This window comes from Micromys minutus, assembly GCF_963924665.1.
Source record: "Micromys minutus genome assembly, chromosome: 3".
NCBI classification, from domain to species: domain Eukaryota; kingdom Metazoa; phylum Chordata; class Mammalia; order Rodentia; family Muridae; genus Micromys; species Micromys minutus.
In genome coordinates, this window is record NC_137972.1 from 25307559 (window position 1) to 25327234 (window position 19676).

At 42.3% G+C, this 19676-nt stretch overlaps 1 pseudogene across 1 annotated transcript; it reads right to left on the minus strand.

Annotated features, from left to right (window-relative positions):
* Positions 1–224: 224 nt before the first annotated feature.
* Positions 225–883, minus strand: LOC308418860 (large ribosomal subunit protein P1-like; annotated as a pseudogene). The gene is made up of 2 exons: positions 833–883; positions 225–642 (listed from the first exon to the last, which is right to left on the minus strand). The product of its transcript is annotated as a large ribosomal subunit protein P1-like (transcript).
* Between the last annotated feature and the right edge of the window lie 18793 nt (positions 884–19676).

A 19676-nucleotide genomic window follows, 5' to 3' on the forward strand; every position in this document is an offset into this window, starting at 1 on the left:
GGGTGATGGCTGCACAATTCTGCAAGCCTCTAAAGAAAGATTTGCAGAATATAAATTACACTTCCGCTAAGCTATCCAGACGAACCTCACTGATGCTTGCATTCTTCGGCGGCTTCGGCAGGTTTGGTTGTGGGGGTTTTGTTGTTGTTGTTGTTGTTGTTGTTGTTGTTGTTGTTGTTGTTTTACAGGTTCAGCTCTTTATTGGACATGTTAACAAAAGCAGTTTAGTCAAAAAGACCAAAGCCCATGTCATCTTCCCACTCCTCGGATTCTTTCTTCTTTGCTTCCACTTTCTCCTCAGCTTGGGCAGCAGCGGTGGATGGAGCAGAACCACCGGCAGGCAGCAGGCGCAGCTCCTGCCCTGCCCACCAGCCCCTACACTGCAGATGAGGCTCCCAATGTTGACGTTGGCCAGAGCCTTTGCAAACAAACCAGGCCAGAAAGGTTCAACATTGCCACCAGCTGCTTTAATGAGGGCATTGATCTTATCCTGCGTGACAGTCACCTCGTCATCATCATCATCATCGTGCAGGATGAGGTGGAGCAGATGCAGGCGAGCTCAGAGACAGAAGCCGGAAGCCACGTTGTAGACTGCCAATGCGGCCTTAGCTTCCTCGGAAGGACCGGGCACCTTGGCAGCAGCTGAAGAAAAGTGGTTGTAGGTTTTTAAAGCTCTCCAGGTGATTCTACTGCCATTGGGACTGAGACCCGCCCCCCAATTCAGTTATCCGAAACAACTTTCCATAATGATTTACATGCTACCGAAAATAGTAGGAAAACATGCTCCAAAGATCTAATATGAGGTCACACCTAAAGCTAAACCCCAGGTTACCTGACCCCTAAATTCTATCCCATTTACTTTAAGTGATTCTAGGGTTCGCATCTAGATTACTAAACATTTTAATTTATAGAACATTCTTCATCTCAAGCAGGATCCCCAATACAAATGCTCTGCATAGAGCCACCCTAATGTTTCTAGGGCTTCCAGGTGTGTTTTTTGTCCACTGCAACTTAAGATCCAAAAGTAAAGGTGCAGAAAACTCATACCTAATTAATCTCATACCTAATTAGTGAATCTTCACCATATAAAATGTTGACTAAATTCTTTCTGGGCTGGAGAGATGGCTCAGTGGTTAAGAGCACTGACTGCACTTCCAGAGGTCCTGAGTTCAAATCCCAGCAACCATATGGTGGCTCACAACCATCTGTAATGAGATCTGATGCCCTCTTCTGGTGTATCTGAAGACAGCTACAGTGTACTTATGTATAATAAATAAATAAGTCTTTAAAAAAATACTTTCTTCCTACCTATAATTAATACTATTTCTTTTGAAGAAATACAACTTAAAGAAGAAACAGGGTCACCCAGACAACCCAGCAAATATAGGCACTTGTCACGAAAACACAACTTGTCATGGAAACACAGTAAGATTCAATATCCAGAGGCCAGGATGAAGGAGAGGTTCTAACAAGTTTGGCTCTGTGTGTGTGTGTGTGTGTGTGTGTGTGTGTGTGTGTGTGTGAGCATGTGCGCGCGCGCACTATTCTCTTTTATCACATATAATCTTTCAATCTGTGGTTAAGTTTTCCATGAAAGACTTTCAGGTTTCCCAGGTTTTTTTTGCTTTCAACCACAAAGTAAGATTCACAAGGTTTAATTCCTGGGAACCACATGTGCATGTCCACATACATTACACACGGGCTCTCTCTCTCTCTCTCTCTCTCTCTCTCTCACACACACACACACACACACACACACAACAATTAGTTACTTAATTACATATAATAATGTATTTTACGAGACATACTTGATCTGAATTGGAGGACCATGCAATGTTTATAAAGTAAGACTTCATTTGATTAAGTTACTTTTTCTATTTTTTTTTATTCTTTGAGAATTTCATACACATATGCAGTCACAACCACCAGCCATTTGCCCCTTTATTCCTCTGGCACCCTCTACATCTGTCCCTCTCCCTGCATAAGCTTTGTTTTCTTCTTTTTAATACCCTACTACATTGGACTAAACTAATCCAAGGACGGAAAGAGAGAAAGATGGAAAGAAAGGAAAGAACCCTTGCCCCTTCCAGTTCACCTTTTCCAGAAACACTACTGTCAGACAGTGTACTGGGCTGCTCACACCTCATCACAGCGAGAGAGATACTCTTCCCAGTGGGGCTTTTTCTCACTGAGGCTCCTTCTTCCAGAATGACTCTAGCTTGTGTGAGGCTGACATAAAACCAGCCAGCACACATCCTTCACAAGCTACTCAGTCTTTTCCCAGCATTCCTCCTATGCCACACAGTGGTGAGCGGATCCTGGCCTAGAGAAAACCCCAATTTCAAAGACACACTAACACTCATTCCCTCCTTCTAATGCCATAAGTACCATATAGCAAATCCATATTCAAAGTAATGATATGGCTTGATCTGAAGGGACAGGAGGTCTGAAAAACGCTGTGCTTAAGGACCAACTTCATAAGCAACTTTCAGGGCCAGAGAGAGGGCTCAGCAGTTAAGAGGACTCAAGTTCAAGTCCCAGCACCCCCATTGGATGTTATCCCCGACCAACAAGCCCAGCTCCAGGAGATCTGATACCTTTGCCGAAGAGACTGAGGTGATCCCATCTTGTCCAGATCTTCCCCCTAACTCCACTTTGTGTCAGCTCAGACAGTTTTCAGCTCTGACCTCCCTGGACAGCCTTGCCTGCCTTGGCAGCACATTCAGGACCTTCTGTGACCCTGGCTAAGGTTCAGATACAACATTTGCTGAAAGTATAGCCAGACACGTGTTAGCAGGTCTCCTGAGCTACACCCAACAGTGATGTCATTGTTCTCATTGCTGCTAGAAACACTGTCCCTGAGCATCATGCTGAGAGTTTCTTTGAAGGAAGAGCCTGCACTTGCTCTGGCTTAAATAAAGGACTCTGATGGCCCTTATATGCATGGTAGACTGTACCTTTCTTACCTGGACTATAATAGCATGTTCATATGCACACACACACACACACACACACAAACACACATAATTAAATTTTTAAAAATAAACAGAGCTTCTTTCTGCATATATGAAGCTAGTTCAGCATGTGAAACTTCACTGGACATGGTTTTAGGGTTATATGGGGCTTCAAATTTTACACTATTTCCAATTTCCAAACTCCACTACAAACCATTGTTTGCTCCTTTAAGAGGCGGGCTGTCCATCAAACCCAGGCACTATTGCTGATGCCAAGAAGTGCTTACTGACAGGAACCTGATATGGATGTCTCCTTACAGGCTCTGCCAGGGTCACACTGATACAGAGGAGGAAGCTTGCAGCTAACCATCAGACTGAGCACAAGGACCCCGATGGAGGAGCTAGAGAAAGGACTGAAGGAGCTGACAGGGTTTGTAAGCCCATAGGAAGAACAACAATATCAACCAACCAAACCCTCCAGAGCTCCCAGAGACTAAAACACCAACCAATGAGCACACATGGAGAGACCCATGGCTCCAGGTGCATATGTAGCAGAGGAGAGCATTGTCTGGCATCAATGGAAAGAGAGGCCTTTGGTCCAGTGAAGGCTCATTTTCCCAGTGTAGGGGAATGCCAAGGTGCTGGGGTGGGAGTGGGTGGTTGGGAGAGGGAGCACCTTTATGAAATCAAGGGGAGAGAGAGGGAGGATAGGAGTGGGGGAAAGAGGGATAACATTTAAAGTGTAAATACAGAGACTATCCAGTAAAAAATTATAATTAAAAAAAAAAGAGGCAGCTGTCTTGCCTTTTGAAAGTCGGGATTCCCTAATCTTTCCCTTCCTCCCACCTTACTGGTTGACATGCAAATGTACTACAGAATTAAAGGAGTTTCTTTATGTGCACTGAACTGTATCCAGCAAACTAAGAACAAATGGACATTTCTCAGGCCCTGTTGAGGACACAAAGCAGAGCTGGAAGGGAAGGAAAGCACTTGTGACATCAGGCTGATCTTAAAGAGCCGGCAGTGTCTGCCACGTTCCTCTCGGGTTATGGGCAATCACAGACGGAATGTCTGCCTCCCAGCTCTTCCATGTATGACACACAGCAATTCATAACCTCACTGTGGCTCAGTCAGAGTCAGACAGACAGAGCCGGCTCACAGCAGCTACTGCTCATGGCTTTTGCAGGAACAGCAGGAGGTGAAACAAACATCTGGGAGAGGATGGTGACGCCTCTTCTCCCCCAGCCAGGGACCAGTGACTACTGCTACCTTGTACTTCTGAATGTGGGGACCGTACAGTGCTAATGACCTTCCCTCTATCAAAGACTTAACTTTTGTGTGTGTGTGTGACTCACTGTATAACCCAGGCTGGCCTGGAACTTTCTATGGACTAAGCTAGCCTTGAACTCACAGAAATCCTCCTGCCTCTGCCTTCCAAATGCTGGGACTAAATGAGTACACCATCACAGCTTGCAGATTCAACTTCTTTTTCTCCCTTCTGTTACCTGCATTGAAGTCTCTGCGGTGAAAGCAGAGAGGACACAAGCTAAGCTCTAATGGAGGAGAAGGACGGTAACTCTGTAAAGACGGGAAAGGCAAGAAACCTAAATCCAGTTTCAATGCGGGCTTTTCAGTGTGCATACTTTTAAATCCAGGAAGAGGGTACTAATTTCTCTCACATTCTTATCAGACATGCGAATCTGTGGTGAAGACAAATCAAATTCTCTAAATAAGTATCGAAAAGTCAACTGAATCATCAAAATGGCACATTTAAACTTTAAAATGTCAAAAGATGACAGGCAGCAATTCTGCGTGTCCCTGGTCTCCAACAGACAAATGTGCTACAAAGAACACGAATTCTCCCTCAGGTAGTCACTGAGATCCAAAAGCCACACACCCAAGCAGCCACCTTTCTTAACCTCCTCCTAACTCCCTACCTCCAATAAAAGTGGTTCATAAACAAAAAATGGGAAGGAAAGAGGCGTTTTAAATGGATTCTGGGCATCTATTGCCTACATTTTGAATTTTAAAAGGTTGAGCCACTCAACAAGGGAGAAATTATGCCTGGTTGGAAACCTAGCCAACTCCCCAGGGCTGGCGAAATCATGGCTCTTGGAAGTGAGTTTACAACTGCCATGTTACCAAACCATCATAATTCCTAAGCTGCATCCTAAATATTTGTCCTTATACCCACAGATAAGTTAGTCCCCCCCCTTCATCAGCGAAACTTCTTTGTGCAACAGAGACCATTAGAGATAACCACAACCAATGGAAAGGCAGAGTTGTAGAGCCTCAAAGGATCTATCTACAAAGCAAACAGCTCTGCAGCTAAGTCTCAGGGAATATTGCAGGAGAGAGGGCAGTGAGACTGAGATGTTAGATCCATGACAGCCTAAAATCCCATCAAGATGGCAGCCTTAGCATGTGTTGAACATGTACAACAGTACCTAAGCTAATGTAGATGTGGGGAGAGAGCGGAGTCCCACAGTCTTCACCATACACAGAGAACTATGGGCAACTGAGGAATACATAGAATGGGAGAAACCATCTTCCACAGGGAAGAGCACACCAACTGGTCATCCAATACCAAATGGTCAGCCTTGAAAACACTGGCGCAGGTTGACGCTATGTATTTATGAATGAATATTTTTCTCTTCAGCTTTTACCTTGGAGCTGTGTGATTTCCAGAATGGCGACTTCTAGACATGCCCCGGGCAGGTGCTGTTGAATGAGTTCATCAGAAGGTATGGGGCTGTAGGTCCTCTGGGTATGAAACTGTTTTAGTAAATATGTTTTTTTAAAAAATGAAGGAAATACATGTTCTCACTTCTTTTCCAAAGATGTAACTGACTACCAGCTGTCCTGTAGATAATTTTTCTAGACATATATGTGTGCAGCAATAGTGGGAAATAAAGAGGCCATGAATTTGAAAGAGAATAAGGAGTAATGTATGGGAGGGTTTGGAGAAAAGGAAAGAGAAGTGAGAAATTATATGATTACATTATAATCTCAAAAATAAAAGAGATGATTTTTAAAAGGGTTGAATTTTCTTCAGTTCTTAACTCACAAGCAGTTAAATAATTTTACAAAGAGCAAAAGGTATATATATTATATATTTTTCTTCTGTAATAGTAACTGGATGAAGTTCTTTATAAAGTGACACTTCCATATAGTTTAGCAAAATGAAACCCTATTAAATTGAATAGTTCATGACATCACAATTTCTACAAAAACCCTAAGCCATTCTCTCATTCATAAGTCATTCATTCGTTGGCCCTAACCCATTCGCTCATTGATCTTAAGTCATTTGTTCATTGACCCTAAGCCATGTATTCACTGAGATGAAAACTCAAGACACACAAGCACAGCAACACTTTCAAACCACCCCCAAAGTGGAAACACTCAAAACCTTCCCTAGTATAAGGAAGGAAGCAAAAGCAGGCAGTGTGAGCCACAGGGGAAGTATTGTAGAAGAAACTGAGATTTTATTTTTATAAAGTCCTTTTTTTCCCTTTTTTCTTAAGATACATTTCAAGTTAAACTTCACGCCCACCCCATCTGAAGGTGGACAGTATCTCTCACTTCTTGTTCCTGGAAAACACTTCCTTAAAAGAGTGGACAAAGGGGGAGGCAGAAACTACAGATATTTTCTAGTTCTACTCAATGCCTCCCTTTAAGAAGACAACTGCTGAGTTCAAATCCAACTGCACTTTTTAAAAACTAAGTATGAGGCACTGAGCAGAAGATGAAGGGCCCCCTTCCTAGTAATAGCAACTCTTGCAGCCATCTCACAACAACCAAAGCAGAACAGAACTGGATGGGGTTGGGGGCAGGGAGGGAACACGACCCAGGACCGTGTCCTCAAATATGGAAAGCGGCCAGCGCTGTAGAGTAGGACCAAGTTGTCCAACAAGCCCCAACACACAGAGGAAACATATTGTGTATGTGAAAAAAAAATATGTTCAGATAATGATAGAAAGGGAGTTGTAACTTCTTGGCGTACAAGGAAGCAATGGGATTTGTTTACCGAAAAGCAGAAAAAGCAAAATTCCAAATGGATCTTTGGTGATGATGAAATTCTCTCTCTTATATACACATATAATACATATATGGGGAAAATAATCTATAAGACAGCCAGTAGTCAGATGCATCTTCAGAAAAAATTAAAAACAAAAATTTCCCCTTTTTAAAAAATAGATTTACTAAAACCGCTTCACATAGAGGATCTACAGCCCACATCCTCTGATAAGACCATGGAGTTATCCAACAGTGCCTTCGGCGGACATGTATAGAAGCTGCCATGTTGGAAACATGTGCATCTAGTTGAGAACAGCAAGGCAAAAGCCAGTATTTTCCAGTCTTGCTCATGGCAGTGCCTGAAGCCTGGTGGAGCCTGGAATATTCATGAATGAAGTTTGCCCCTCAAAGGTGTACATCACTGGGGCACAGCAGGGTGTTCTCACTAGCCATCATCCCTGCTCCCTCAACACACCTGGGTCCATGTGACTTCTCTAAAATACAGATAGACTTTACAACCTAAAAAAAAAATGATTCCCTAGACAGGTAGGTAGGTGAGTAGGTACGTACATACATACATACATGCATATGTAGATGATAGATAAACAGATAGGTAGATAGATACATAAATAGATGATAGAGATGATAGATGATAGATAGATAGATAGATAGATAGATAGATAGATAGATAGATAGGTAGGTAGGATAGATAGATAGATAGATAGATAGATAGATAGATAGATAGATAGATAGATAGATAGATAGGTAGATAGATAGGTAGGATAGATAGATAGATAGATAGATAGATAGATAGATAGATAGATAGATAGATAGATAAATAGATAAGTAGGTAAGTAGGTAGGTAGTAGAGATATAGCTTCTACAATTATCTATTCTGCTTTTTTTAACCTGATGACAACCTGTTATGTAAGCTGGGGTGATCTGCCCCTAAAAATGAGGTTCTCTTTTGAGAGGTTTTTTTTTTTTTCTTGGTTCAAGTAAGTACAAACAGCTGTAGTCTACAGACTTTCAAAAGGGACAAGTCTGGCTTGACCCTCCTAGTCCCCTAACCCCTAATACTAGTATGGCCTTAAATAGTCATTATGGAAAGCAAGCTGTACTCTAACTCCAGTTATCCTCACCTAAAGAGAGATAGGCAGTCAGTGCCTCCCTAAAGTCAACTGACTACTAGCTACATCCCTTATGTTTTCCTACTACCACAGAAAGTACAAAGCTCATAGAGACAAAACAGCATGTGACAGAATGGAAATTGGATCAAGAAAAAAAAAACAAGAAAAAAATTTAACATTTCTAGAGTTGAACAAAAATAAAAACACACTGTACCAAAATCTATGAAGCAAAATGAAGGCCGGCCTAAGAGAAAAATTTACAGAGCTAAGTGCCTGCATCCAAAATTAATTAATTAATTTTTAGGCATGTGCCACCATGCCCAGTTTTTTTTTTTTTTTTTTTTTTTTTTTTGTCTTAGCCATTATGACTATCATAAGATGAAATCTCAAAGTAGTTTTAATGTGCAATTTCCTGATAGCTAAGAAGGTTGACCACTAAATATTTCTCTGAGAGAGAGAGAGAGAGAGAGAGAGAGAGAGAGAGAGAGAGAGAGAGAACTTTCTGCTTAGTTCCATGCTCAATTTCTAATTGGTTTGATTGGACCTCAAATTAATAACTTGATGGTATACCTGAATGGTTTGGACAAACAAGAACAACACCCCAAAACAACAGGTGGAAAATATAATCAAAACCAGGGCTGGAATTAATAAACTAAAAATAAAAATATAAGAAACAACAATGAGACAAAGAATTGGCTCTTTTAAAGATTAATAATCTTAAAAATTAATAGAATTAACAAACCCATAACTAAATTAACCAACAAAAAAGAGGATCTAGATTCATGAAATTTGGAAATCAAGATGGATACATTACAACATACACTGGGGGTTGGTTATTCAGAGAATCATAAGGACATATTTGAAAATTTTATATTCCCTAAACTTTAAAAATCTATAAGAAATAATGAAGTATAAACACAAATAATATATAATACTTAAACCAAAATGGAGAAAATAATTTTAAAACACACATTAAAAACCACTGAGATATAGGCACTAATTAAAAATCCTCCAACTAGTTGAAGTCCAGGGCCAGATAGATTCAGCACAGAATTCTTTCAAAGAAGAACTAACACTAATACTCCTCAAATTATTTCATAAAATAGAAAAGGAAGGAATATTTCCAAATCATCTTTAGAAAATAACATTGTTCTGATGCCAAAAGCAAAAAAAGACTCAACAGCAAAACTGCAGGCCAACCTCCTTGGTACACATTGACATTAAAATTCTCCACCAAATTCTTGTATGCCAAATTCCACAACACATCAGAAAGAGCGTCCACCATGACCAAGACAGCTTCTCAGGGATGCAGAGTAGTCCAATACATATAAATCAATAAATGTAATCTACCACATAGACTCAAGGACAGAGATCACATAATTATCTCATTCGATGCAGAAAGAGCCTTTGAAAACCTCCAGCATTCATCCATAATAAAACTAAATTGAGAACACAGATACTATCCCATTTTCCCACAACCACCCGAATTTTGACAAAAAGACAAAACATAAATATTGGAGAAAGAAAACAGCACATTCAACAATGCTGCTCCAATGTAACTACTCATGGAAACATTTAACCAGATCTACGTGTCTCCCCCTGCATAAACCTTGGTGCCCTGATTCTATGCTTCAATTTACAGACACAGGGAAGCACTTTCTGAGCCAGATGCTGGTAACGCAGACATGAAGACTGACAATTTACAAAGGGAAGCTCATGAAGTTAAAGGGTTTCTGATTAGCCATGGACACTGTCGTTCAAGTGAATAGACAGCCCACAGAATGGGAAAAACAATTTTACCATCTGTGCATCTGACAGAGGATTACTGTCTAAGAATATGCAAAGAACCCAAAAATACCTAATCACCAAGGAGACAGATAACCTAATTACAAATTGGGACATTGGAACTAAGGAGAGTCTCAAAAGAAAAAAAAATGGAAATAAATATGGCCAAAAAAATCTAATTTTCAATCTTCATAGTTATCAGGAAATTGCACATTAAAACTACTTTGAGATAATCATAATGGCTAAGACAAAAAAAGCTGGGAGTGGTGGTACATGTCTTTAATCCCAGCACTCAGGAGGCAGAGGCAGGTGAGTCTCTGTGAATTTGAGGCCAGCATGGCCTACAGAGTGAGTTCCAGGACAACCAAGGTTGTTATACAGAGAAACCCTGTCTCAAAAATCCAAAAAGAAACCAAAAACACAACCAAACAAGACCGCTAATGTGGATCATGGATATAGGGAAAGGGAAACATGTATCCATTGCCGGTGGGAGTTCAAACCGATGAGACCACTGTGGGGTTCCTGGAAAAGCTAGAAATAAATCTACATAACCCAGGCACACCACTCCTGAGCAGAGTTCCAAAGGAATATATCCCATAACCTACTGAGGAGATACTTGTCTATTCGTGTTCATTACTGATTTATATATATATATATATATATATATATATATATTTATGTATGTATGTATGTATGTATGTATGTATGTATGTATGTATGTATGTATGTATATGTATATATACACATGCATATAATATATAGTATATATTCATATAATACACATATATTATATACATATAATACATATATATTCTATATAGTATATATATATACATATAATACATATATATATTGTGTGTGTGTGTGTATATATATATTAGCCAAGGAACTGAAACAACCTCCATGTTCATCAATGGATGGATAATGCAAATGTAGTTGCCGATATAAAATGAAATATTACACAGCCATCAAGAAAAACGAAATTTGCAGGGAAATGGATAAATCTGAAAATGACCATTCTGACAGAGGAAACCTAGACCCAGAAAGACAAATGCCACACCTCTCTCACAGGTAGATGCTGTCTTTGAATCTTTAGATATGTGTCTAAAGTGGAGTACCCATAAAAGGCAGGAAGCCAGTAAACGGCCAATGGGTGGGCAAACTCAATGGAAAGGAGAGAGTGGTCTGAAGTGGTTTGAAGGAGAAAAGTTGAATAAGAGAACAGAGCGTTAAATGGGGTGGGGATGGGAGGGCAGGGTAGAGAAAGGAGAATTAGGAAAGACTAAGTAACACTATTTTAAAAAGCACCATGTGGAAGCTTACTACTGTAGACTCTCTAAAATATTTACTTACACATATATAGTGGAGGGTTATATGGAGCTACCCTGTAAAGAGGAAGATGCCTCCCAGATACCAGAGGCTACTAGATAAAAACCCCACTGTCTTGTATTTGTCCGCTCTTTTCAAGTTGCTGTGCAGAGAGTTCCATAGTTCTCCAAATATTATATGTCATTGCCATTGCTCCAGAGCGTGATGGTAAGACCCTATTGCTGAAGATGCCACATACCTGAACCATAAGAAATAGAGAAATCAAGTTCTTATTAACCTCGAAACATCATTCCTATTGGCTATCTATGACTGTTTGGATGAGAATGTTCCCCTACTTGGTGCCCAGTTGGTGGAACTGCTTGGGAAGATTGGGAGGTGTGGCTTTGTTAGAGAAGATGTATCACTGGGGGCAGCATAGAATTTCTGAAAGACTCACTCAGTTCTCAGTGCTGTCTTGATGCCTCAACTCCCAAAGCTGTATGGCTGTAGATCAAGACAGAAGTTGGTACAAAAGGCCGAGATATTACTGTGACAGGCATGATCAGGCTGGTTTTGGAGGAATGTGGAAGACTTTAAGATCATGGATTAGGAAGGCAGTTGAATGCTGTAAGTGAGGATTAATGGGCCATTCTAGTAGGAGCTGGAAGATATTAGTGCTTACAGAAATGAGGATTATAGGGGCCCAGCTCAAGAGGTTTCAGAAGGAAACAGTATTAGCAACTAAGGTAGAGACCATTCTTGTGGTATTTTGGCAAAGTATGTGGCTGCTTTCTACCCTTGTGCTAAGAATCTGTCTGAGACTGAGGTAAAAGGCAATGGACTAGCTTCCTGGGTGAAGGAGATTTCAAGATAGCCTCATACTGACTCTGCTGCATGGTTCTTGGTAATCACTCTCACGCAGAACTACAATGAAGAAGAGCAAGGGGGCAAAATATATATACAAATTAAAGAGAAAAGGGGCATCAGGAAATTTCGTGTTGGAGCCATTGTGGAGCACAATGGTAAATGGTCGTGTGGGGAAAGGTAGGATAAAAAGAGAGGCTTGGCCCAAATTAGAATAAAGGGCCAGCAAGCTGACTCGTTGGGCAAAGGTGCCTGTCTCCAGTACTGAAGACATGAGCTCAGGCTCCAGGACCCACACTGTGGAAGGAGAGAACATACTCTGCCATGAATGTACACACATATGTACCAAATGCTTAATGTAATAAAAGTTTTAATTCTAATAAATAAAAGGCAGACAGGGAAAGGAGAAAGGACCTAGAACTTAGATTGAACAGGAAAACAGGCAGAAAAGGTATAAAAATTATAGGAAGCAGGCAAGAAAAGAAGAAGAGTATTGTTGTTGTTGTTGTTGTTGTTAATTCACAATGCCTTTAATTCCAGCACTCAGGAGGCAGAGACAAGTGGATCTCTGTGATTCTTGAGGTCCAGCCAGAGTTACATGGTGAGCCCCTATCTCAGAAACAAAGGAACAAATGCACAGTGAAAAAATACACAAGAGTAGCTAAATAAATGTAAGATAAAAATCAAACGTATAAGCTGGTATTTAAAATGAACGTTACATACAGGTCTGATGAAAGGAAAACAGTGGACAGAGCCATCCAAACCAACACAGGCACATAGACACCGTTCTTTCTGGCTTCTCTAATGTTAGATCCTGACAGGTATAAGCATGCTCACTTGAGGTTGGAGGCTCTTCTATCTCATTCTGTCCCAGTAGGCGCTGAGCCTGGAACTATCTAGTGCTAAGAACAGCGTTACAATTGCTTTTGAGGCTTCCCTTCTAGCAACCCCAGGAGTTACTTCTTAACTCCCACTTCAGAGACTCTGACCTTAGCTGTGGGGCGGCTAACATCTGCGCCAAGATGGTTTCCTGCGTGTGTTGTGGTTTGCTGAAACAGGTGCAGCAGCACTGAAAGCAACCATTGGACAACCCACACACCTAAAACTCTAACCATGCTGGGCAGTTAAGCCCCTGCGGAAGGGAAGCCCTGAAAGGAGAAGCCACTGGACCTGAACCTTAGCACCCTCGACCTGCAGATACAAAACTGCATGGCAGAGAGGAAGCTGTGGAATCTGAGGAAGCCTGTCCCTCTGCTCCAGGCTAACAGCCTCCTCGGTTACAGGAGCATGGAGGAAGAGCCTTTGGCTTTCCCACCCTCAGCGGGGAGCAGAGCACACAGTTTCCATGTTTCAGCTCATTACTTTTTCTGTTTCTCCGAACTCTTCTGTTATTCTATGATGTCTTTTGTAGTTTCTTTCTCTCTTTGGTATAGAGACTGGCCTTAGTTTCCCTGTTTTCCTCAATCCCGATATCATACAAGCCAGACAGAAATCTGGTGTCAGGCTTAGCAGCAAGTACTTTAACCTGTTAAGCAATGCCAATGGTGGCAGGCACCTGGGCATTTTGAACAGCTTTAAAATACTATTGGAGTCAATGTTGTTACAGCAGCACTGAAGGCCCTTTAAGGAGAAGCTATTACTGAATGGAAGAAGGAAGAGTGGGAAAGGAGGAGGGGGGAGGGGGAGAAGGAGAAAAGGAAGGGAAGAAGGGAAGAAGAAGAAGAAGAAGAAGAAGAAGAAGAAGAAGAAGAAGAAGAAGAAGAAGAAGAAGAAGAAGAAGAAGAAGAAGATGAAGAAGAAAAGAAGGAGGAGGAGGAGGAGGAGGAGGAGGAGGAGGAGAAGAAGAAGAAGAAGAAGAAGAAGAAGAAGAAGAAGAAGAAGAAGAAGAAGAAGAAGAAGGAGAAGGAGAAGGAGAAGGAGAAGGAGAAGGAGAAGGAGAAGAAGGAGGAGGAGGAGGAGGAGGAGGAGGGGAGGAGGAGGAGGAGGAGGAGGAGGAGGAGGAGAAGGAGGAGGAGAAGAAGAAGAAGAAGAGGAAGAAGAAGAAGAAGAAGAAGAAGAAGAAGAAGAAGAAGAAGAAGAAGAAGAAGAAGAAGAAGAAGAAGAAGAAGAAGAAGAAGAAGAAGAAGAAGAAGATGATGATGATTCTGGATGGTGGAGAAGGTTTACTATAGACATGTGGGAAAGCACAGCCAGAGGCAGACATCTGAGAGAACCCAGGATGGACGTGACCAGACTGAACTGAGCCACATGGGAGGGGGGAAGGGAAGGGAGAATGAAGAAAGGGGAACCAGGTACAAAAGTACAAAAGGACAGGTAACCAAAATCTAAAATATCTGTATTTTATAAGAGTTTATCAGGGAAGGGTAGCCCAGCCTACTGGGCTGGAGAGTTAGGACGGGGAGTGGGTAGTACTCCAGCCATACTCCGTAACAGGTAGAGACTAAAGGATTCTGGGAGAACCTGGCGGTCAGGTCTGCTCTGATATGTTAAACAGGCACCTCAGCCATTGTCCCTGGTCTGAAACTTAACAATTACCTCCTAGTCAAGAGAATGGGCTCTTTGGGCCAGGGAGAGACATTCAGTTTCATTGGCTGAGGGACCTGCAACACATGAAGGCCAGTCCACCTTAAGTCCCTCTAGAGACAGGAGGATTGATTGTCCTTTCGATGGTAATGCTCGTTTTCCCCCCATAATTCTCACCTGCAAGCCTGAAAACCTGAGTTCAATCCCTACAGTGCACATAAGAGGGAGCAACTCCAGAAAGCATGTTTAACTTCCACACACGAATCCCACACTATAATAATAATGGATACATTTTTAAGCAAAGCGTGAGCTGAGCATTAACTTGCGTTGATCCTTCTCTGGTTTTTACAGGTTTGTTTTACTACTCTAGGTGTGGTGGTGCGTTGTCTGCATGTATGGGTACCCATCACATGCGTGCGGCACCTGCAGAAGCCAGAAAACAGTGTTGGATTCCCTGGAGTGACAGATGGTTGTGAACCACCACTCGGATGATGGGAATTGAACCCAGGTCCTCTGGAAGAGCAGCCAGTGAGTGTTCTTGACCTCTGAGCCATCTCTCCAGCCCCCATCATGTCTCTGCTTCTTGACTGAGGAGTGATCTTACCAGCTGCCTCGGGCTCCCAAAACCTTGACCTCCCTGATATGATGACCTGTACCCTTGAACTATCTTTGATAGGAGGCGGGGAAGATCTTCACACAGGCACAATGCTAGGCCTCTCCTTACATCTTAACCTCACTACAGAACCCTGGATACGGACTGGGGGAAATGGCTGGGTGTCTTTGTCCCTCTCCTCAATGTATTCGCACAGAATAAATCTCCTTTTTCTAATTTCTATTAAACTTCTATTAAATCAGCTGTTTGGATTGGTTTACGGAAGATAGGTGGGCAAACTTGGGTTGCTGGAGCACAGGCTGTCACTCCAGATCAAGTAACAATGCGGTGAATACGAGAGACAGAAGGAACTTTCAGGGGCATCTGCCATGCACAGCAAGTTGATCTGAACAAAGATGAAGGTGTGGAAGGCCCAGGAGCTACTAAGTCATCTTATCCTGAAGACAGTTTCCTTCCTCTTCACTCCGGCCACCAGCAGACATTCTTTACCGCTATTTAGTATAAGAAATATTAAATGAGTCTTTTATCGAATACTATAAAACTTGAGTTTGGGACAAGGAAACATTTTAATCCTCTTCCTCCATATCCAATTTATGCAAAGCACCCCCTCCCTCATGGCATTCCAGGAAGCTGGTGGCCTGGGGGAGTGAGACCCTTCCCCCTTCCTTCATTTCCTGGGTGTCCATTCTTAAAAGACTGTCCAATGGAATAAAACGGACCCAGCCAATGAGCTAAAGACACCGTGACCACCTAAGCTAGAACAAGGGCAGTGTGAGGTCTTCTGGTCACATCTTCTTGATCAAGAGAGAAGTTTCCCTTGTCCAGACACTGCAGGCAGAGCGGTGGCCTCTTTGTAACTCCAAACTTACTTCTAATATTGGTGAATAAGGTGCAGAAAAGTGAGCATTTGGAGTATTTAGAGCTAGTCCTTGGAGAAAGTTTCTCCCTGGTCTGTGCACCCCAACTTCTGATTTCCTGGTCTTATTTGTTTATGTTTGTTTGCTTTTTTGGGGACAGGTGTAAGACAGCACAAGCTTAAACGTGTTTTGTAAGCAGCTTGGAATTCATCTGAACCTTTGTTGGCAGTTGTCATTTGATAGTTGGCTTTGTCTCTGGAAGTTCTCTGGTTGAACTATCTGGGCTACCACGTCACCTGTATGACGGTCTCTCTCAGTTTGGAAGCTCTCTTTGACAAATTTGCAGTTCTCTTGAACCGCTTGGGGTGTTTGCCATGTGACAGCAGAGGGCTTGGGGCCCTTGGATCATTAGAGTTTTAGGGCCAGTGGGGATAAGAGCAAGGATTTTGGGATCTCTGCCATAATTTCTATAACCGAAAAATGTTACCTCAGTGCCCCCTATGGGGTGCTGTACTTTGTCTTTAACAAACCCTGGAGTGGTTCTGTGTAAGAGCTCACTGCATTGGAAGGAGGGGTTCTCTTTAGATAAGACAGCTGGGAGGCAAGCATTAGGGAAATCTGAAAGAAAGGGAAGCTGGACTTCAGGCAGCCTGTGTAAAAGGTAACTAATGGGAATGTTAAACGTGAGATTCCTTGCTGCTGGGGCATTTGAGCCTGACGCTTTCAAATGTTAATTCAAAAAACTGAGATGGAGGGAAGAAATTATTACAGAAATTACAGAAGCTGGATAAAATTCAAGTCAAATCAAATATCATCTGGAAATGCTTTATGTTGCTAAAATGCCTCTAAATGGTAGACATTAAAAATCCATTTCTTAGATTATTGCTTATCGCTTTGTTATTTTTGTATATGAGTGATAAATAAACAGCTTTAACTAAGACTGTGATACATAAAGTGATGGGTGTGCCCATCAAAGATCTTTACATTAAATTTCATTTTTAATGAAGATTACAGGAAATATAGTCCCCACAAATAAAAACATTTTAGAGATTTATTTCTATTTTTAATTATGAATAGGTGTATGTGCCCACTTGTGGGTCCATACACATGAGAGCTGGTGCCCACAGGGGCCAGAGACATCTCCCAGCTTTCTCTTTGTGTAGTAATTTTCTTAAAGACCTATTCTGTACATCTTAACAAAAGGAGAGAAACTAATATGTTACTTTTTTTATGTATGTGAGTACACTGGGGCTATCTTCAGACACACCAGAAGAGGGCATCAGATCCCATTACAGATGGTTGTGAGCCACCATGTGGTTGCTGGGACTTGAACTCAGGACCTCTGGAAGAGCAGCCAGTGTTCTTAACCACTGAGCCATCTCTCCAGCCCCCTAACATGTTATATTTAAAGGCTGATCCAAAGCTGGGGAGCTGTCTCAATGGTTAAGAGCACCTAGGCCTGCCCCTGACAAACTTTTCCTTATTAGGTTGATTGATGTGGGAAGACCCACCCTTTATGTGGGCAGCACCTTCCATTAGCAGCCCAGATATAAGGAAGTGGCAAGGGAAAGCTTTCGCTCTTTGCCTGCTTCTCTTAGCCATGCCCGGAGAAGTGCATCTACTCTTTTGATGCTGTCACTGCAGCCACCATCTTTGGTGACACCAGAACTCGGCTCCTTCAGCCTGACAACATGAACTAAAGACAAGCAGCTCTTGAGGAATCCTTCAGCAGCTGATGAGGAGCTGAGCCGTCCAGCCTTGTGGCTAAGCACTAGCTGCTGGTCCCCAGCTTCTCAGTGTAAAGATGGCCCTATCCAGGACATATAGTGTAAGCAACTCTAATGAAACCCCTTCTAACACATATTCATCCAATCAGTGCAGTCCCTCTAGAGAACCGTGATACAATTCTGAAACACGGTAAGTATACAATGTATCAACTGTTTAATTCCCACCCTCCTCATCCTCTCCCCACCCCGACCACATTCTTCACCCCAAATTTCTACTCCCACCATAATTTTTTTCTGTAACCCTTTTTCACCTGAAAAATTTGCTTCACCATAACATGACTATACATTTCTTCCCTTTTCTAACCCCTTCAGCAGTTCACTAGTCATCTGGTTAAATCCAAACCCCTCTGTCTATGTGAAACCTTCCATCTCTCTCCCAGTCTCCACCCCTGAACACTTGCTTCCCCGGCTCAAGTCACGTTTGCGAACTCCATCCAACCTTGAATATTGTCTTCTCGGCCACAGGACTGTGTGTGCCTTCCCTACAGTTCTCCTTCCCTCTAAGCCCCTCCCACTGGAAGGCTTACTCCCCGCCCCACAGCAGAAGGGTTTAGCTTTCAGTTCCTGTAGGGCAAGCCTTCAGGAACTTTGTATCTATGAACTTTGATGCTCTGCCTTTAGGAACACTGGACCAACGTGGTGGCTCACAATCGGCTCTAATTCCAATTTCAGAGACTCTAATGCCCTCTAGTGGCCTTCATTCACATGTACTTTAAGGACACACAGATGAACCTGTAACCAAAACACACTTATAAAAGAAAAACAAACAAATCAAAAGGAAGCAGGCTGAGGATCGGTGAGGTAGTTCAGAGAGTAAAATGGCTTGTCATACAACACGCCTGACCCCCCGAGTTCTACCCTTGGATCCCACAGTGAGGTGAGATCACCGACTTCCATATGCATGCCAGGCCCCACACAGACACTAGTAATAAATAATAGCAAGACAGCAATGTAATATTCTATTTATTATATAGATAATAATAACAATAACAATAATATTTTTAAGTTGAGCTAATATTTAGCCAGTACTGAGGTGGAAATTTCTGGATTCTTTGGGGACTTGGTTGTATCACGTGATTTTTTTCTGGAAACTGTCTTATGAGAGGACGTTTGGCTGAAGCAGACACGGGGGAGGATGTTTTTTTCTGAGACTAGGAACGTGGTGTTTTTCTGGAAGCTTTCTTGTGAAGGGGCATTTAGAGAGGACATGAATATGACCCCACAGACCGTGAGGGGCACCCCAGCTTTGGTCCGCCTTGCGGTGATTTGCTGGCCTTCACCTGTCATGACTTCATAGCGAGAAACGCTTCTTGCCACTCCTGCAGACTCGGGTTTCTTCTGGACTGAGCCACTGCTGACTCGTGCTCAGCGTTTTGGACTGGACAGCTGATATCCTGACAACAAAGACCGGAATCGCCCCAAAGAACTGTTTCTAAACAGCTCCACAACCCCTATTTCCTAATAATCCCCCCCACCAGTGGTTGGTGAGCTAGAAGGGAGGTTGAGGTGTTTAAAATAAAGTACGTTTTGAAATGTCTAAGCCTACACAGTACATACTAGTATAATCACACTAGCTACAAAACACTAAAATACCTCCCTCCACTGTCCTTTGTCACCCCAATTTCTCCTGCAACTGACTGTTATCTGACTGGACTCCCACAGTTTCCCAACTGAATAGGCCATGTCTTTTTCTGAAGGTCACAATAAGGACGTGATCTAGCCAGATCCACTGGTGAAATTATCCATTCCAACTGATCTAGACCTATGCGGGGTCATTGCTAATATTTTAACTATATTCGTGCATTTCTTATTGCTATAACAAAATACCCGAGGCCAGA